The following is an 11,644-nucleotide window of genomic DNA, read 5'->3' as shown; positions in this document are numbered from 1 at the left end:
TTTGTGTGATATTGATAAAAATTTATTAAAACAATTTTTAATAAATCTAACTAGCTAGATTAAATAGATGAAATAATAAATACACTAAAGCAAAACCATAATATTAGAAAAACGACACCTTCTCATTAATACTTATACAATCAATCTAATTAGAACCAGATATAAACTTATTAAAAAAATAAATAGTTAGAAAAAAAAGAGCTATTTTCTTTTAGGATTGAAATAAAATATTAATTGAAACAGAGAATGTTGTATAAAATGGTAATAAAAACTTAAATCTTTCAGTAGATAATATTATAAATTATTAAGTAGATAAACAATACAAATTTGTAAGTAAATAGAATTCAACAATAACAAATAACAGTAAAATGTATACATGATATTGCTCTTACCATAATTTTGAGTATAAAAAAAATGGAAACCTTATGGAAACCTTAATAAACGAAGAAATATTTCGAAAATACATAATATAAATCTTTAATAACTAAAAATCTTATAATCAATTAATAGTTAAGCTGTAATAAAAAAAATAATAGCTCTCTTATCAATTCAGATAAATTTTTCAACGGAAAAAAACAAAATTATAACACAGGTGATAAAAATTGATTTCAAAAATTTATGATAAAAGATAGGCCAAAGCAATAAATATTGAGAATTTAAATTACAATATTTTATAATATACGCACAATATTTTTTCATGAACTATACACAAGTTACTAAAAAACAAAACTAAAGTATTTAAGATATAAGCATTTTAACATAGATATAACATTTGTTCAATTCCTTATGCATAAAATAATACTTAAATAAAAATGTACCCATTAAGAATGAATTTTACGAATGCATATTTACAAGCAAAGCATTTTAAGGCATAAATATTAGCTTCATAAATTCATAAGTTGTAGATATTAATAAAATACAAAAGCAGATTAAATAAACAAAAAAAACATTACATTTCATAAGTACATAACAAATTAAATTGTAAGGGTATGTCAAACTCCTCTTTCGCATAGAATTTCAAAATTGTATACAACTAAAAACATTCAGATGTAAACATTACTAACCTTTTAACTTTTTTAAAGGTTACTGTTCATCATATATTAATAATAAAAAATGTTTCAATGAAAGCAAAAAAGAATAATAATAAAAAACATGCCCATGAAGCAAATATACATATATTTAAAAAAGGTCATTGATTATTTTTTTATTCATCCGTTTTAAAAACTAAACATTCGATTTTAATGAATTTTAAAAAATTTTATATTTTTTCTTACAAGTTTGAATAACCTCTACAGTTATTTGCCTTTTACTGAATAAATTATTTTTGTTATTACGTAAAGAACATAATTATGATTATAATTTTTATAAATAGTTCTAACTTGAATTTTCGCAATTGAGGTTCTTATGCCAAAAAAAAATCATACAATCCAGGACATTGAGGGAATTCCGTGAAAAAGAAGTACAGAGTTCTCTCCCAAAAACATTTTATTAAATACACATTTTGAAAGCTTTGTTCACGTGCATGGACACTCTGAAAAAGAAAGTGGATTTTGACTTTATTCTAAACATACAATTATGCAGTATGCTATTTTATTCTTCAATTTGATCTAATTTTCTTCATTTATTTGAGCATACAAACAAAAAGGATAAAAATTGCTTTTTGAAAGAAAAAAAAATATATATATACATATATATAAGTTTGGTTTGATTATTATTCCAATTTAACCACATCACTTTTAACTCTTTCCCTGTTATAAAGAACTTCAACAAAGATTGCAAAAATAGCTTGTTTCTTTAGATTAAATTTTATAGTAATTACATATTAAATTTTTAGTTAGAATTAATTGTTTTTTACTACAAGTATCAAGCAAATTAAGCAGAGAACCTACAATTTATTTCTACCTTATTTTAAACACTCAATAAAGCAAAGCAAAAAAAAAGTAAATAAAAATTAAAATAATTACAATGATAAAGAAATTTCACATAATAATAAAAATTCTAAATTAATAATACATCAGCTAAGTTTAGATAGTTTTCATGTGGCTTTTTCACTGAGTGGAAGGAAAAAAATTCCTTTGTTGTTGTCTAAAATTCTTCTATTACAATAGATGGCGCCACATTATTATTAAAAAACTTAACATACAATTACAAAGCAAATCATCAAAAGTTACTGTTAACTTTATTTTTTAAAAAAGTTTTCTAATTAAATGGTTAAGAATATTGAAAACAATTAAAAAAATATTCTTCATACTAAATGGATATCTTTTTAAATTGTATAACATTAACATATACTTAGGAGTTGAAATTCATCATTCTCTTTTTTCAATTTACTTCAAATTACAAAAAATATTTGATTAAAAAAAATTTTAAACCACGAAAATAATATAGAAATAAAAGAAATTTACAGTCAACTTTTATATAAGTCTAAAGATTTGGTTTTATTTGGAAATTACAAGAGAGACAAAGAAATTTAAAAAACCTGAAGATATTAATTAAACATTGCATGAAAATGAAAAGAAACAATAATATAAAAAATGAGTACTCATATTTTAACAGAGCACTTCCTACTTAGTAAATACATAAAGAATAATGTAACCACAAAAATTTCAGTTATATTAGCCACAGTTTGCAATAGTAAATTATTAACTGTAATCATTACCATCAAACTAACGTCTTATGCATTATTTTTATCACACACACTGAAGTTTGATAACATTGATAAAAACCTTTTTTTGTCTATTGTTCTAGTTCACAATTAAAAATAGCGGTTATGTGAAATGGTGCAGAGTTTTGATTAGGCTTCCCCCAAAAAATTCAAATATTTCGTATATATAAGTGATAAGTTATTAAAATATGGACACAAGACCATATGAATTCAAGCAGACTGAGTAGTATTATTTAAAAATAAAATGTAAAGGTACAAAATTTCAGAAAACAACTTATTTAAAACTCAAAAAAGTAAAACTTGTTTTTATTTTTAAATGCATATTTTTAAAAACTAATAATAGAATATTACATATATTTTTATAAACTAATTATGAAATATTACATAGAAAATATTTTATAAAAATTTATTTCAAAATAATTAATTGAAAGATTTTTTGTTTGTTTTTGCTTAGCGTACTTTTAAGATTTGAACACATATCTTTTGTTGATTGATGAATCTATTGTTGTTTTAATTTTTAAAATTAAATGTTTCACTTTTATCCACAATCCATGATATTATAATAGATGGTGTTTTAGCATAAATATAAACAACAACAATCTCGAGTTCTTGACCAGCTCTACTTCCAGTTAGAAAGTATACAGTTGCTTACTACAGCTTATTCTGAGAGTCGATATTTTCAAACGGAAAATTAAGTTTTTAATTTAAAAAAATAGATATAATTTCTGAGCTCAAATCAGCTGTATTTCACAAGATTTTTATGATATTAAGTAATTCTTGTGAGTGAAAATTTGTTTTTAGTTATTTATAGATGTATTGTTAAAAAAGCTGACATGGTTGCAAGATTTAGAAAGAACTCGCTTTTTTGGCAGTTCCGATATGGCCTCTTTTTACTTGTTTGATACTGTTTGTTCTTGTTGCAAGCCGTACACCATGATACATTAATGTTAGCATATTGTTCGAGCAGCAAAATTAAGTTCATTTTACAAATTATCAACTAGGTTTAAATTTCGAAGTTGGTATATTGTTGACAAGGTAAGAAGGGTTTTATGACTATTATTATTATTTTTTTTCAATTGAAAATCTATCTTGTTTGGACAAAGTTTAATTCACCTTTTAATCACGAGCTGTAAACAAGTAAAATTCTATCTAGTCCAAAAAAAGGATGCCTTATCAAAAAAAAAATTAAACATTTAGGAATTAATTTTGAACCTGAAATAGCAGGCCTTTTCTACAGTGAAGCCAAGTGAACAAATATATACAAGTTCAGTGGTATGTGAAGGCCCATCTATTAAGCTAGGGTTCAGCTAACAACCTCTATAAAGCACTAAATATTCAAACTATCTTAAAAAGTCAATATACTTAGTCTTTTTTAAAAACAGATAGCTACTTTCTGGCCGCATGCGAATGCACGTGGGCTTTTAAATTGCCCTTTTGTGCAAATTCACGTCCACATTCATGACATTTAAAAGGACGTGTTCCAGAATGGCTGAACACGTGCACTTTTAAACTGGCTTGTCCTGAAAATGTCTTCTTGCAGACTGGACATGCATTGGGATAATTTTTAGCATGGTCCAAAATGTGTGCTATAAAGAGGCTTTTGCTTCCAGAGACGTAAGGACACAGTGGGCAAGAAAATCCGGGAGTCTCAGCATCTGAAGACTTTCTAACAACTCGAGTGATGGACACTTTGTTAATCCCTGCAAATGGAAAGGAATTATTTCAATATTCAGTGAATATATTTGACAGACATGAATATTATGGTTAATAATATCATTCATAATAAAATTGAAAAAAAAAATAGCAGCATAAGGCTGAAATCTTTCCGAGAAATAATTCCAATGAAAGGATTCTTTTCCCCACAACCTGAAATAAAAAAAAAAAAAAGTTTTGTTATTATTTTAAAAATTCTAGATATAAATAGTAAATTTTGTAAAAGGAACAGTGCAACAAGAAATTTTATAAATTTTACTAAAACAAGAAATATTATAAAACAGGGAAAAATTGTTGAGATTCCTTTTAAAAATACACTTAAAATTGTTCCTAATAGAAATTAAACAGCTGAGTAGAACACTACATCAAATTTTGCTACATGTATCGAAGATTAAACAGAATTTTTATAATGATCTCTATGACTGTGTTTATGTTGCATAAAAATTTGGATTTCTTGAAGATAGTGCTATAGCTTCACCATATAAGTTCTGCTACCGAGTTTATTAGCATAACTGAAGATAAACAAAATAAAATTTAAAAAATTGGTTCTTAAACAATTTTTCACAGAGCGCCTGCGCATACTTGTGAATTAAGAGCACATTTTTTGTCTACACTTAAACTGTGATTCTGAAAATATCAAGCACCATCACATTAGACAAATAAAATTCCATAGTTTTGTAAATAAAGAAGTAACTTAATCAAAAAAGTAAATAAAACGTTACATAATATAGCTGATAACTTTACATTCGTTTTTGATACATAGAAAAATTGCAATTTAGTAGTAAAACTTATTGCTCTCATTTAACTTGTATAGAAGAATTTTGGTTAAACTGGCATCACAGTTCTTTTTAAAATTGAAATTTAATATAATATAGTAATACTTATTGTCTCAATAGTATTAAATAAGTAAATTTACAAACAGAAAAAAAGAAACCTTCTCTGCAACATAAAATACATCAGAAGCTTAAATTAAGCGAGATATCAGTTATCTGAAATCAGGTAAGCAAAATTTCATTACAATTGTATTATAAAGCAAAAAGGTAAAAGCATAAGAAAAATTCAATAAATTAAATACATATAAAAATAATAAAAAAAATTTAAAATGATTTATGGCTATACGAATTTACGAAAACAAATGACATTGAAAAAAATAAGGGGAAAGCTTTCATTTCCATCATTTGAACTTCACTTGCTTTGATCATTACTTTTTTTCTTTCATATTAAATTACATGAAAAATAGTAAATACAAATAAGGGAGAAAAGATTAATTTCAGAAAAATCATTCATAAAGTACAAATCAAATACAAAGTCATAAAAAAAATAACACTCAATTTTCAACTTAATATTAGAACATAACTTAATTATTAAGAATATTATTAAAAGAATTTTCGAACGAACATGGGGAAATAAGGAACTATATGAATTATAATAATAGTTAGAAAGATAATATCATTGTTTCAATCATTAAAATAATTTATGAAAAAATTAATGTGCATTAAAAAAGCAAAAGTTTTCTTCACATAATAAAATTATCGATTGTTTTTTAATAGTAATAACACATATTATCAGTACCTAATTGGTGAAGTATATTGAAAACAAGATGCTAAGTAATTAAATTAGCAAATATCACGTTAAACAAAGTGAATAAAGAAATGTTGGTTAAATTATGTTATTTGAAGATTAATAATAAATCCTCATAGTGGGATATATTTCTTTTGAAATTATGTTTCTAATTGTTATAATATTTAAACATACATGTTTTTGAACTTTTATAAGTACTCCAAGAAAATAAGTAGTAAAATATACCAAAATTATATTGGTTATAATCGAACAGTGTTAGATTTCACTGCTTTAGAAGCACACATTGTCTTTTGAGTAACTTTTTTTTCTTCTTTAATGAACATTTTATTAAAAATAAAATTAAACTTCAAGAGTGTTTTTGCAACATTTTTCGTTAGAGAGAAACTTATGAATACAATTTTAGCATGGAAAGGAAACAAACACAGAAAAATATGTATGCATTTTAAATAAACAAAATTATATTCATTTAAGATATAAATTATAAATGAAACATTAACAGGCTTTCGAAAGAAATTAATTTAAGTAATAAAATTTACCAAAATCTTGTAGGAATATTAAAAATCGTATATTTATACACAGTTATATAAAGCATATGTTATAAATGAAATAAGATAAAATACATGAGCTATTAATAACAAGAATAATCCTCAGTTCATAAGATTTGTCTTCTCTTTAAATATTGCAAGTAGAACAAGAGAAAATTTCTTCATTTTACATTACTGGATTCCTTTTTATGCTTTGACTCTACAATCTGTAAAAAAGATGAAAAATTAGAGTAGAGTGATTCAAGATTTTATTATAAAACTCATGATGACAAACAACTAATCAATAATTCTGAGGGGTAAAAAAAAAAAAATGCTCCAAATTTATTTTACAGTATTTTAGTTGGGGCATCCAAAGGTGGCAATTCCTGATTAACCCTTTTCTTGACAAAATTTATTAAAACTTTTTTAAATAAATAATAAAAATAATTAGCAAAGTACTTGTCAGGGAAAAACTACAGAGGCTAAGGCTAAATGCAATTTACAGCTCACCAGGCTATACTTTCAATGTGCTGCATTTGGAATATACTTTCAATAAGCAGTATATGTAAATTGTCAATATTATTTTCTCACAGAAATATTTTAAAATAATAATAGTGCAATTATAATATAACATGCATAAATAGAATAACCAAATATAAAATTGCTGTAAAAATTAAAATTTTAACATTACTAAACAAATTATCAATGACAAAGAAAAAAAACTTAGAAATTTTTTTCCTAGAAATTTTGTGCTTTTATTATAGAATGCATTATATAAGTACACTACTAGAACCATGACAGCTTTAATATAGGCTAGATCAGAGGTCGCCAAAGTGGTCTAAATAGACCCCCAGGGGTCTATTTAGCATTAGCGGGGGTCGAACTGAGCCAGGGGGTCGATCCGAACCGGAAGGGTCGATTGGTCGAAGGATTATAAGTATTTTTCAGATATGTGACAATTAGAAATAAAAAAAGAAGACTTGGAAATATACAGGTAATCTTCAAAAATTGAGCGACGATTTTAAACTGCGTTTTGTTGATTTGGAAAACATTGACATCCCTTATTGGATTATTGTGCCATTTTCTGCTCAANATGCAATCTACAGCTCACCAGGCTATACTTTCAATGTGCTGTATTTGGAATATACTTTCAATAAGCAGTAAATGTAAATTGTCAATATATTGATGTATAGTGCATGAAAGCCTTAATTTAAGACACATATTATTTTCACACAGAAATTTTTTTGAATAATAATAGTGCAATTATAATATAACATGCATAAATAGAATAACCAAATATAAAATTGATATAAAAATTAAAATTTTAACATTACTAAACAAATTATCAATGACACAGAAAAAAAAACTTATAAATTTTTTCCCTAGAAATTCTGTGTTTTTATTATAGAATGCATTATATAAGTACAATACTAGAACCATGATAGCTTTAATATAGGCTAGATAAATGATTTTAAGATTATTTCAATCGAAGCAAATCTAATTCAGTAAAAAAAAAAATATTTAATATTTATGAATGCTTCAAAATCTTTGATAAATAAATTTAATGATAAATTTTAAATCTCAGTGATGAAGGAAGTTTTTTAAATTTTTTTAATACTTCATTTCTATTTAAGTCTTGCATGCATTCATTATATTTTTAAAATCATACGAAAATTATGATTGTTTTATTAAAGGATCTTTTTTCACCAATACTCCTGTTTGCTGATGAATAAATTGATTAAATGCAAAAGCATTGCAACCTTCACAAGAATCATCGCTTGTAGTGAGATGTAGCAATGTTTCAAGACCTAAAACGAAAAGCAAAATGAAAACAAAATAGAACGATAAATTGTTAGTTAATAAGAAATTTATTCAATTAATAAAAAAAGGCGAATCAAAGGTAGTTAGAAAATTTAATAGCTATTTTAGTGACATTGTTTAAAACATAGACATAACATAGGGTAAAAATGTGCCCCATTCTCAAAAGAAAAAACAAATATTTATAAGCATATGAAATATTTAATGTTATCCTTGCAACAACTACTTTGATCATTTAAAAGAAAAACAAAAACAAAATACGGAGGATCTAGTCCATGTGACAAGGCAATGATATACAAGATTTATTATCTAATTAGAATAAAGTCATAGGGGTGCCACTCTAAAAACACAAATCAATTAACACAGTCAAGCATTGCTTAGCAAAATTTTTCATAAATTCACATTTCATGAGAATGGCGCACATATAATATCAATAACTTAATTACCTTTTTGGAAAAGAAAAAATAAACACTTATTTTTCTACATTTATTGTCCTAGATCTATAAATTTCATTTTTCAAAAAGTAATCAATAATCATAATATAACTTGACGAGCATTTTAAAATGTTGGGAAAAAAATACAAACTCAGGCACATTTAAATTCAAGAAAACAAAGTTTGTTTAGACAAGCAGATGCTGAAGTTCAGTCAATCTCATTACTTTATTTCGGCGTGATATAATTTTGCTAATAATGATATAACAATTCAACATAAAGCAATAATTTCTTCTTTATTTATGTTTGTTTAAAGAAAATAACTGTGGTTTTTTAATTTTTAAATACTAAATATAAGAAGCAAATTGAAAATAAACAGAACAGAATTCAGCCCATTAATCTTTTCTCAAGACTAATTTCAGTCCTCAGGACTGAAGAGTGGCACCCACATACATCAAGAATAATATAAATAATTAAAGAAATCTTAATAAGTTTATACAATTGCACAAAAAAAAAAAAAAAATCTTAACGCAAAATTTTTTAGAGAATTGGGGGAAAAATAATCCTTAAAAAAAAAGTATATGCTGGGAAGAATTAATAAATGAAAAATATGTATGTGAATGATAAATAAAAATTTATATTTATTCAAATAAATGAAAAATTTATGTGATAGAAAGTTATTGTTTGCTTCTTTGAAGCTAAAAAATAAAAAATCCAGGATAGAGTAAATATATTAGTCATAAGTTTTAATAACTCGTTGTAGCTCTTTCTTAAAGTATGGAAAGAATGGGTAAAAATATTACATAGTTTAGAAGTTAAGTAAGAATTTTTTTTTTTTTTTTAATCCTAGGAACTATTTATTTTGAAAAGGCATTTGATTTAAAGTTAGCTTTTTTAAAAATTATGAATATGAATAAGAATATTTCCATAACCTGATTCATCAACCTAATTATAAATAATTCCTAATTACAAAATATTTTTTTAAATCAGCAAAAATACAATTTTAATATTTTTATTTAAAAACCATAACCATTTTTTAATTATAAAAATGTTTTCTCTATGTAAATGCATTAATAAATTTTTTTTATTTTTGTTTGTATTTTTTGTTACATAATTTAACTAAGCAAATCCATTAAGATTTAATATTTTTGGGAAGCAAAGGCACATAAAATAAATCACCAGCTTTGAGTTTGAGGAATATGAAATTCTTACATTAAGCTAGACCATGTAAAAATTAGACTTATTGCTTAAGATCACAATTACAGCTTTACAATTTAAATTATTTTGGGAAATATTACATGTATATTTTAAATACTATCAGCCATAATTTTATGCACTCTTAAAAAATTTAAGCATTTAAAATTTTAACAATAAGCAATTACACAATTATATAAACCATTAGGACTAATTTAATATATTTTTAATATAATTAATTTTAAGCATATTTTAGGCTATAAATTCTAAAACAAATCAGAAAGGTCTTTCAACTCTGTCAAAAAATTTATTATCCATCACAATAAATAAATTGGAACACTCAAGTAATTTTTTTCCTATTTATAAAGTATAAAAATCAGATATACATTCACGAATTATAATTATTTATAAATAATTAGTTCAGATTAGCAGAGAGCTATGGTACAAAAAAAAAAAAAAAAAAATGGATACACCAAATACTTAAAAAGGAGCTGAGATACAATGTTTAGAACATATTACATCTGAGATTTCAAAGCTAGCATTAAGCGTTTAAAATCAAATAAGATATTTATACGTGATTCTACATTTTCAATATTATTGAACTACAGTAAATGATACTTGACGTGTTAAAATTTTCTTTTAATAATTTCGAAGATAATAAACATATGAAAACGTTTAACAGAAATAATAAAATGTATAAAATAACTGTAATCTAGAATAAAACCACATTATTTTAAACATACGAGAAATAATATTTAAAAATTTTAAATAATATTTAAAAATTATCAGCAGCCAGAAATTTTCGTAAATGGCCACATAGTGAGATTGAAAAGTTACAACGGACAAATTGTAAGAAATCATTTACAGAAAAGTAATAAAAGAAAACAGTTAACTTACTAAAGTACATAAAAGTTTTTCGGTTGTCCAAAAATAAATGATCAGATATTTTGAAATTTTCAAAAGATTTTGGCCTGAAAAATAAACAAATGCACAGGTAGCAATTGCAGTTAAGATTTTATTTTATTTCAATGAAAGATCTCTTGTATGGTGCCGCCCTCTTACGGTAGAAAATTAGTTTTGACCTTTAATTGAGAGGTGATTGATTCCTGCTGTTTGTGTCTTAGAATTGAAATAAAAAAAAGGAGTTTGAGGAAAAATAGAAAAATGGTGTTTTACAATCTCTCATCAAATCTTTAATTAAATTTTCTTTCCGGAAACAGAAAAATTACATTTGTCACTAAATCTAAAAATTATATTCGTCATCAATTTAATTCGAATCATAAAGACATAAGGAATCCATATAATTTTCATATTCCATTCAGATCCACTCAATGCTCCTTTATATATTTTCTTAGATAATGGTTTAACAAAACAGCATCAATATTGAGCAGTTTGCACTTATTCTAGTCTCTTTTATTTGTTACTTCCAGGGCAGGATCATACTAATTATTTCCCCTCTCCAATCAAAAGGAGGGACGATCTCGATCAAGACGATAATATGCAATTATTCAATAAGAAATGCATATTTTATAAAAAAAAATTTGGAAATATGAAATTTTTCATTAAAAAATTTGTAAAATTTCATAATTTTTTTAAATGTATAATATTTAAAAAATTCAGATGATTTATTCGATATTTTTAAATAAATTTTGATCCTTCCCCCCAAAAAAAAACATTGGCACTATTTTTATAAAAACAATGCCAATAGTTATTCCTC

General features: G+C 24.5%; 1 long non-coding RNA gene across 2 annotated transcripts; it reads right to left on the bottom strand.

The window, feature by feature from the left end:
* On the bottom strand, window positions 1-10,950 carry LOC122268889 (uncharacterized). Of its 2 annotated transcripts, none has more exons than XR_006224741.2 (4): window positions 10,825-10,950; window positions 8,102-8,291; window positions 6,496-6,710; window positions 1-4,365 (listed from the first exon to the last, which is right to left on the bottom strand). It is a non-coding gene; the product is annotated as an uncharacterized lncRNA (long non-coding RNA). The 2 variants fall into 2 exon arrangements; XR_006224742.2 differs by having other exon boundaries at window positions 6,580-6,710.
* Window positions 10,951-11,644: the final 694 nt, after the last annotated feature.

This window comes from Parasteatoda tepidariorum, chromosome 2 (genome assembly GCF_043381705.1).
Source record: "Parasteatoda tepidariorum isolate YZ-2023 chromosome 2, CAS_Ptep_4.0, whole genome shotgun sequence".
Lineage (NCBI taxonomy): Eukaryota > Metazoa > Arthropoda > Arachnida > Araneae > Theridiidae > Parasteatoda > Parasteatoda tepidariorum.
This window is presented reverse-complemented; position numbering and strand designations above follow the sequence as displayed.